Source organism: Larus michahellis, chromosome 2, assembly GCF_964199755.1.
Source record: "Larus michahellis chromosome 2, bLarMic1.1, whole genome shotgun sequence".
Lineage (NCBI taxonomy): Eukaryota > Metazoa > Chordata > Aves > Charadriiformes > Laridae > Larus > Larus michahellis.
In genome coordinates this window covers 54,185,933-54,195,534 of record NC_133897.1, presented here as the reverse complement: position 1 = coordinate 54,195,534, position 9,602 = coordinate 54,185,933, and the positions used below count along the sequence as shown (strand labels likewise).

Below are 9,602 nucleotides of genomic sequence, written 5' to 3'. Positions count from 1 at the left end.
CCAACGGAGGAAAGTTGGTAGCTGCATTGTTTTTTGTACGACAGCTACCCAGACGGTGATGTGATACCTTTTATTGGGCTAACCAAAGTTAAAATTAGAACTGAGCAAATAAATCCCAGTGAGTAACAGAGTTCATCCATTTAACCTTTCTTGCTTCTCATTAAGATCAACTTTTTCAAACCTGGCCGCTGATGTTTGGCTTCTAGTTTGCAGCATGCTGAGGGAGGACCTAACTGCTAAGCCTGGTGAGCTTCCTACCTCCAGCTTGACAATTTTGATCGTGCAAAAATAGTCTGGTCCTATTTGTTCAGGATTGTTGCACTGGCCAGAAAAATGATTTCTACGAATGCTCTTCCACCCCTCTGTCATTTGGAGACACCCAACAGACAAATCTGAAGCCTGAGCGTTTAGCTGAGTTAGGCTTCTTTGGTCTCATCCGTCTGTGGCTAAGCTAGGAAGTGAGTTCTGGCATTTACTTGTGTGTTTGTTGCTGTAGTAGAGCTGGGGAAGGTTTTGTGATAGCATTTACGGAAAACTTGCATGCACTGTGACTTTTTGCATAGAGTTTTGTTACCAAATCACTTCCATGTTGAATTCTGATGGAAACTTGTTCCTCTCTCTCTCTCTGGTCATTGCCTTTCTACTGGAAATTTGTAGGTGCTCCCACAGTCACTAAATTTAATGAGAAATTATTGCTTCTGTGTGTCCCTTTTGCCCCTGCTGATAGCTGCCTCTCCTTCAAAACCAGCTGTGCAAGTGAAGCGAGCAGCACAGCAGAGGTAAAGCAGGTCAAACCACCCGTAAATAGCCAAGTTGTATAACTCTCACTGATTCAGCATCCAGCGGGTGGGGCCGAGCAGTTTCCAAAATGGTAAACTTACTCACCAGAGTGGCCGGAGGACATTTTTGTTCAATAAAAAAAACCCAAACCAGCCAGAGGGTATAAGCAACTGCAGCACCGTTCTTCTTAATTTCTTGTGCTTGCTTCATCGTTACTCGAGGCTAGACTGTTAGTCATGTGGCTTCTGTGGTGAGAAGATGTTGGGTTTGACTCTCAGCTGGGACAAACTGAAACTGGGCTAGTGGAGGCTCTGACAGTGTGCCTGGGCAGCCCCAGAGCCACGCACCAGCCCTTTTCCCTTTCTCCCCTGCTCCCCAACAGGGCAGAAGCGGGGATGTGTCGCTTTACGTTTTTGAGGGTGAATCTCCTGCTCCGGCACACGACTTCAGCGGAGGCTGCGTCTGCAGTCAGGCTGTGCCAGCATCCCCCAGGACTCGCCACGGATTCCCCCAGCTCCGTGCCTCTCCCTGGCTCACATCGGAGGTGTCATCTGGCTCCCCACTAAACTGTAGCACCAGCTGGTGCTTGGAAAGTACTCATAAACCGGTATAATAGGTTTTTGCCTCTCCCTACAGGCTCCCACGTCTCTCTTCATCTTCACTGTGTGCCCACGGCGATATTTTTGGGTTAATGTACCACACTGTCTCTGCTAGGCTTGGCTCAGTTCTTTCCCTCGCTAAGGCCTGCATTATCAAAACTAACTGATAATTTTGATTGTGCTCATTTTTGTAGATACCCCAATTAAACTTGAGGCTCGTGGCTCAGTCTGGGAAGCCAGAAAGTGAGACTCCAGATTTGAAGGATTTGGTTGCGGGTGAATAGAGCTATTGTTCGGCTGCTCCCATGCTCATACCTTCGCAATCTGGCTGGATCGTGCTAGCTGTGAAAAAATACTTAGTTTGCCTTACACCTCTTCTAGGAGAGAACAAAGTATGGCTTTCAGACCCATCTTTTCTTCCTCGTTTCTTCTAGTTTGCATCATATAAATTCAAACTGTCTTGTCTTAATCCTTTTCTGCACTTGGGCCAGCAGCCGAAAGCCTGCAAAAGCATGTGTGTTTTATCCTCTGTGCGCTCTGCAGAAACAGCTTTACAAACCACAAAGACTATTTTAAAATAAATGGCCATTTTTTGAAATCCTATCATTACAAAGCCGAGGCTTGATTGTCATCCTCCGAGTGCTTCATAGCAGCAAAATTCCTGCATTTTGGGAATTGTGCTGTCTATTCATCCACTTGGAGTAGATCCAAAAGCAAAGCATGGAACTGTTGTGAGCACTGGCTGGTGCTCACAATGTTACTTTCTCTAATAGATGGCCTGTATGTTGCCTTGTGGAATGCTCAGATGTCAATTCATCATCATTTGGAGTGTGGGGATGATCTTTTATTTTTAAATGAAGATGTATAGAAACGATCTCTAAGAAGTCCAGTTGCTTCCATTACTTTTGGCACAGCTGAACTGAAATCAGCTCCACTGTGGGGCGGCGAAAACCCTCAGTTCTATGATTTAGTATTTGATATTTTTCTTTCTTAATATGAACATTTATGCAAGTAAACACGTGCTTCAAAACAAGTCCATCTAAGAATGTAACTGTGAAAGTTAAGAAATACCGCTCTGTGTGATCTCTTAGGGAAATGTTGGCATCTCCATCCTGCAGGTGCTCCATGCCATGCATGATCCAAGCCATGCCATCCAAGCAACGCCAGCGGGCAGCCAAGTCATGCAGCTCGCTTCGAGTAGTCTGTAAATACTGGGGCAGTCTCACGCCTTTTCTCTGAAAGCTTCCAGTTGGACTTTCAGGTTTCTTTCTGTCTAGCTTCCATGAAACCACTGCCTCCCAAGGAAAGCCTGGGAGACCCCAAACACTTGCAGCTGCTTAGCTGAGTTTGTGGATTAATTTAGGCCTGGTGCCAGTTTCAATGTCAGGGCTAACTAAATGGGTTGCAACTGAATGGGGTGTCCTCGGCTTCTTCTGGGACCATGATCACATCCCCCCCTGGCCCAGGGGTGTGGCTGTCTGTATGCACAGCACTCAGCGCTGCCACTTCTAGAGGGCTGTGGATGCAATTTTCTCCTCCTGGCGGTCCCAGGAGATGCAGCCCCCCTGGGAGAGGAGACCTGTTCCTTGGGTAACGCAACACAGAGTGAACCTGAACACAGGGACACCCTGATGCCGTAGTTGCCCCGCTTTTGGATGGTGTTATCCTGGCTCCGTCTGGGGACCTGCTGCAACAAGTGCTTACAGGAGAGGAGGGTCTTCTGCCCATGATGTGATTATTCTTAGGGACCTCATTGGGGCTACTCTGATGTGTGAATGTTTCCCAGGGAAGGGTCTAAATTATGTGGTCTGTTAGCACAGTGAGCAGTTTCCAAAATACTTCCAGCACTGCAATCTTCTGGGTTTTTTTAAAAATAGCCATCTTATTTATTATCTGACTTCCATACTGATACGAACTACACTACAGCCATACAGACTGACTTCACTTTGGTCAAAACATAAGAATATTAAAGCAATGATCAAAACCTAACAATATTAAAACCAGTTAGAATTTTAAGTGACTTGGTAAAGAGGTAGTTCTGTGTTGTTTTTCAAACTAGCTCAATTAAAAGCCCAAATCCCCAAAGCCACAAATTCTGTTCTGAAAATAGTTTACCACCAACCAGCCTCCCACAAGATGTCGTTTTGTATGTCAGAATACCTGCCAGACACTACCTTGAGACTTCAGAGTCTACGTTTAAAGATACCTAAAATAAATAGGGCACACCACAAGTAAATACATATTTAAAATTCTGTGAAGCCTTAAAACTGTTGATTAATTGTTTTCTTTGGTCGCAAGTAATTCAGATGACTCTCCTGGGTTTAACCTGCTAATATATACAAGACATGTGACTGATACTTTCCCAAAGTAAATACTATTCCCTGTCTTTGTTCACCTCATGCGTCTAAATGATGTATTTAGAGATATGCTACTGTCAGAGAACTTGGGGATTTGGCAGAAACCCCTGCAGATCTGTGTAATGACACCAAAAGGCCACCTCTGGGACATTTAACTATGCTCCCATCTCCCCCTGAAAGAGTCTTGGATGGCTGAGAGGCAGGTAGATGAATTACACTGCCTTCTGGAAGTACTTTTTTTTTTTTTTTTTTAAACTCTTGTCCAAGTGGCTGTGTGTTGTCTTTTTGGTGAAGGTCTGGGATTAATCTGACCTAAGTGAATCGGTAGCAAAACGAGACAGGTTTTTTAACAAATTTCTACTTTGTTGTTGCTAGTATACTTGCTTATTTGTGTTCTCTTGTCTACTTTTGGGTTTAAGCACATGCAGAATATCCAGGGTTTAATTAGTCAGATTGGTGGGCAGTTCAGTATAACTATTCAATCTTGTAGTATTGCTTCTTTACTAATGGCTGTGTTACTCGTTGTGAAACTGCATAACTAGCAAAAGTTTTAACAGATCAGTGCAGGATTACCCCAGTTTGCCCATGTATAGTATGTGAACATATCTTGATGGTTGGAGCTGAAAAAAACTGCTTATGATTGTCAGTTCATTGCTCTCTCTATGCGTGGTACTGTCAGTCAGTAGGACAGATTGGGTATTAACGCTTAATTGAGTGTGCTTCATTTAAATCAGAAGCCAAGAAGAAGTAGTAGGGGAGATTTCTCACCTATACCAGCTGTAATGTTGCATAGCCAATTTTCTTACGAAAAAAAAAATAATCGGTAAATTGTTTAAGCTTTGTATCTGGAAAATAACAATAAATAGGGGTTCTTTGTAAAACCACCTTTTGCCTTGTTTCCGGATAAAATAAGGCATGTTGTACTAATTGCAGGGACAGTAAAAGCAAATGTCCTGCACAGCCACAGCCAGATGAGCGCAGAGAACAAGTACATCCTGGGAACAAACCAAGAGAGCGTTTCGCTCGTGTGGGAGCAGGACATTAGCACACATGGATTATTTGGCTCTAACCAGATCTGCGGTTCGGGTTGATTGTGGAAGCGGCATCTCCGGCTCATCCCATCCCTGCGCTGGGGCTGCGGGGCTCCGCTCTCCCAACACCGCCACCTGCCAGCGGCTCCACCACACCGCAGCTTCTCCTTTTCCCTCGCCATTGTCGACAAGCCGTAACTTTTTATTACAGATGACTTAAAATTAACGGCCCTTAGTCTCCTCTCGCTCATTTGGGTGTGAAGGAGGGCACCCATGTGAAGGAGAGGAGGCTCCGACATGGTGTATTTCATTCCTCGAACCTCAGCTCTTGAGTTTTTTAAGCCTTTGGTTGTCATTTGGAGAAAAAAAAAAAAAAAAAAAAAAAAAAAAAACAACCAAAAAAAAACTCCTGGGAGAAATTCTGCTGTAAGACGGGAACAGCAGCAGGAAGAATGAACGCATGGGGTAGAGTCTCGGTAGGTGAAGTGACGATCTTACAGCACGCGTGCCGTTGGAAACGTGTCTTTTTAGCAAAAATGCGAGCCTTTGCCTTTCTGCGCTTGGTTGTCGGGGCAGCTGCTTTTGAACTGGATCCTGGCTGGAAGGAAAAATCTGTCAAAATAAGCATGTCCTTTCTTTCAGGGGGACAGGGGGTGGGATCAAGAATTTCTGCATGCGCAGAGCGGCAGAGCGGCTCTCTCGAGTATAGAGAGGGTCCATCCTCATCTGCAATCATCAATCTTATATTTCATAAAATGTTCCTAGAGTGCTCCTTGTTTGTTGCGTTTATTAGCTGGGCAAAGTGCAGGTTTCGGTTTGTCTCACAAATAGAAGACAAAGAAGTACCTCGTGTATGTCCCTCTTCATGTGATTTCATTAGCTCTTATCCTTTATCAGGCAGAGCAGATGTTCAAGGGTAAACCTAACACAAAAACACATAACTCACACAAAAATAATTTTTATTATCTCTGGAAGACAAACTATTTACGGCAGCGAAGTAACAAAAAGGAATACGAGCATATGCCGCTTCATTCTGTTTCCTTGGCCTATGGCCTCTTGAAGAGCTTCTGCTGGCAATCCCATAGTTAAGATGGCACCAGCATTTCTTTTATACTTTACTTTTTTTGTTGTTTTAGCATATTTGATATGGACTACTACAGCCGTCCATTGTCTCCATATTGGAGCAATATTTTCTGCTCTATACAAGTATATTTCAGTTTAAGGCACTGGTGGATATAAATCCAGTTTAGTTTATGCTCTACTCGTTTGGTTTGCGTTTGTATGAATACAGATGATGAAGACCATTTTGAAGAGTTTTGCAATGAGAAACTCCCTTTTGTAAGGCTAAATTTTTTGAGTTCTTAGGGAATATAATTTAAACAATAGAAGTATGCACGTTTGACTGTGCCAGGACATTCTATGTTAATAAACTTTTAAAATGTTACTCATTATCTTTATCTTGCCACAAATAAATTAAATGCTTTGCATGTTCCAGGGGTTTATGGAAAACTGTCAAAATGATGAGTTGTTTGATAAAATGTATAAACATTTATTCAAGTAAGTCTCACTGAAACTTTTAGATACTTTCTTGTACTTTCCTTTTATTTAAGGACTTTAACCATATGCCATTTTTAATCGTGTTACAGTTTTAAAATCTTTTAGTGTGGTCTCCAGACCTCATTTACATCCATTTGGCTTTCTGAATATTTTGCAGTAGGGGAGCTTTGTCAGGAGCACCTCTTTTGACACGCTCAGGCCAGTCTTGAGGTTTATTGACATTATCTCTTGGAGGAGAAGAGTCCATGTTACAAGTACTGTTTGTTCACACTGGTAGATACTCTTAAGTTTAAAACACGATTAAGAACAGGAATGAATGAACGTGCATAAGCATTTGAAAGGCAGCAGCCCAGCTCAGTATGCGAAGTATCTGCAAAGATAGGACGAGGGGCAATGGTTTTAGACTAGAGCAGGATAGGTTTAGATTAGACATTAGGAAGAAGTTCTTTACAACGAGGCCAGTGAGACACTGGAACAGGTTGCCCAGAGAGGTGGTGGAGGCCCCATCCCTGGAGACCTTCAAGGCCAGGCTGGATGAGGCTCTGAGCAACCTGATCTAGTTGAAGATGTCCCTGCTTACTGCAGGGAGGTTGGACTGGATGACCTTTAAAGGTCCCTTCCAACCCAACACATTCTATGATTCTATGATCAGCCACTGAAGGATGAGCAGTAGAGTAACTCCCATCTGCTCTCCTGCATGAACGTGCGATGTCTCCATCATGATCCTATGAGTTACTACTAATCCCAATTGCTGTGTGCTGATGCACAATGATAATAAAATACTTTCCCAAATTCCAGGTCTCTGCAAGAATTTGCAGGGTTGACGCTTATCAGGCCCATACCTCCAACTACAGCAGGTGCGTGTGACCTTCTTTTTCATTATCTAAGTTACTGGATTGGGAATTCTTTAACTTTAGTAAAATGTTAATAACAATAGAAATGTGTAAATTCAATCTGATATGCAAACGACCTTCAGTGTCTTGTGACTGCATAGTCATTTAGCGAAACAGAACTGGAAGCAGTGAGTTGTGACCATTTACGTAGCCTTCAAAACTGTTTATCAGAGACATTTTTTTATTTTGACGCATCTCATAAACACAAAGAAACTGTGTTAAAGTAATGCGTAGCAACATAAAAGTAACAAAAGCAGGGACACTCCAAGTTCCGACGTAGACGCGTTCCTATGGAGCATGTTTATTGCACGCTTTCTTGCGTGGTAAGGGACCCTTAGGAAGGCTTATGCCCATGACCTAGAAGAGTGAATTTCCTAAACAAAAGAAAATACATGTGAATTCTAGTGATTCAATGCCGTCTTCCACTTCTGGAAGAATTCTCTGGCCCATGAAGGAATGGGCTTTCTAGCAATTTTGACTTGCCAGTAAACCCAATAATCATGAAGATAGATGTGAATGTGCTCACTGCCATCTTCTTCACTGTTACTATTGTTAACCGTAAAGCTTTTTTTTTCTTTTTAGATGGGTGCTACATTGAACCTTTGTTATGACCAGCTAATGGCTGACATTGTTTTATAGCTGACCGCTGGGAAAGTATAGCTGGAAAAGCAGCTGAATTACATATAAAGTTGTATTTGTGAACAGCTACCGCTCTGTCAAGCTGGATGAGCCCAGGACGAGCAATAAACAGAACTAACAAACGTATCCTTTCGATAACAACTGATACCATGTAATGCTTATACAAAAGAGGTAAGGTTTTTGATGACATGACTTCTGTCTTAACTGCTGGCATGTAACAAAGCTTCTGTGCATATCCGATAGCAGGGCACGGTTTTCGGTGTGACCCTCTGATTTTGCTAAAATTACCACAGCTTTGAATGTTGCTTGGAAAAATAAGCACTTCTTCAAACAGAGATGCAAAAGGGTAGAAAAAAAAATAGTCTTGAAACTGTATTTAATGTGGTATTACAACCAGAAAGGACGCTGACCTCTGATAGGGTAGACTTGGAACACAGGGTGAGGGAGAGGTAAAAAGCTGAGACAAATACCATACCTGTAGCACTGAATGGGTGAAACTAAGGTGGGAGAATTAAGATGGCATGTTTCCCTCACAGCCTGGGTTTTACTTCATGAGAGATGTAAATGAGCGAGTGATCTTCCTTCATGACATGTCACCATTATCAGTATCAGGAGGAGACAGGGGTTGCTGCTAACGACGAGCATCTCCCTTCTTCCCTGATGAGAGTGGAGATAGGGAACCAGGGCACTGGGAGACTCGGAGACAACCCCAACCCTCAGCAGGCTCTTCTAGTGCCTGTGAAGCCTGGTGTAGGCATGGTACGGGGAGGCTTAGAGTCCCATTTCAGTAGGTGTTTCGAGCAAGGAAGACAGACAAATTCCTCACCCCAACACTGGTGCTACCACAAAAGAGGCACGGACCAAGTGAGCTCACCCCACGGACAATATTTTCATGCTGCAGATGTTGTTTCAGAGGTAAGTTTTAGGCCTAATCAGAAAGTGATGATCACACTTTTTTTTTTTTTTTTTTCCACGGAAAAGGTAAAACTGTGTAATGAATCTGTGTGTATTGCTCTGCAACTGCCCTGCCTTAGGTATGATTTCATTATGTATTCTGGTTAACTGAATGAGTTACGGCAGGGATTGAGTGTGAAGTTCAGTTGCTGTCGCCTCTTGTCTTCATGTTACAAAGGAGACGAAACTTTTTTCCATTTTCAGCGTATTTTAGCAAGTTTCCCGCTGTTATTTGGATGCCTGAATTGTTATTTGATGCCTTCATTGTGATTTGTATGTTTCTCACACCGGGTGACATTAATATTTAATGAATTTTAGACCATCATGAAGAGAAGATTTGATGCACGCAATGATATAAGTACTCTCCTGCGGTAGTTGTCACTTGAGAAATTATTAGGGTAGTTGTTTTTTTTTTCTATGGCTGTTGCTTTAGAAGGGCTGTGGCTGCACTGAAATTAGGAAAGAGAAACGTAGCCACTGATTACAGATAGAGAAGTAAGAAAAAGCCAGTTTGCCAAAAGATTCAGTACATCTTTCCAATGGAAAAAACATTCGGACATGTGAAAAAATCTCTTCTGGAGTAGTGTGTAATAATACATACCTCTACAGGCTCATCTGTGTTTAAGACAACGTTTCCCAGAAAAAAAATATATCCAGGTTACACGCATTATATTTATGTACTGAGTTTGTTATGTATTCTACACAATGTGGAGCTCATTTTGTATGCCATTTGTATTTTTAGGAGAATATAAAACCCTTTTAATGGCACCTAAGCTATAGTATTTGCCTATG

At 42.6% G+C, this 9,602-nt stretch overlaps 1 protein-coding gene across 1 annotated transcript in view; it reads left to right on the top strand.

Moving 5' to 3' along the window:
- The first annotated feature begins 8,298 nt into the window (after nucleotides 1-8,298).
- BMPER (BMP binding endothelial regulator) overlaps nucleotides 8,299-9,602 on the top strand; it is a 156,326-nt gene continuing 155,022 nt past the window's right edge. The window contains exon 1 of the mRNA XM_074575473.1: nucleotides 8,299-8,771. The gene's annotated coding sequence lies outside the window, so the exon portion shown is untranslated. The remainder of the gene's footprint in view (nucleotides 8,772-9,602) is intronic.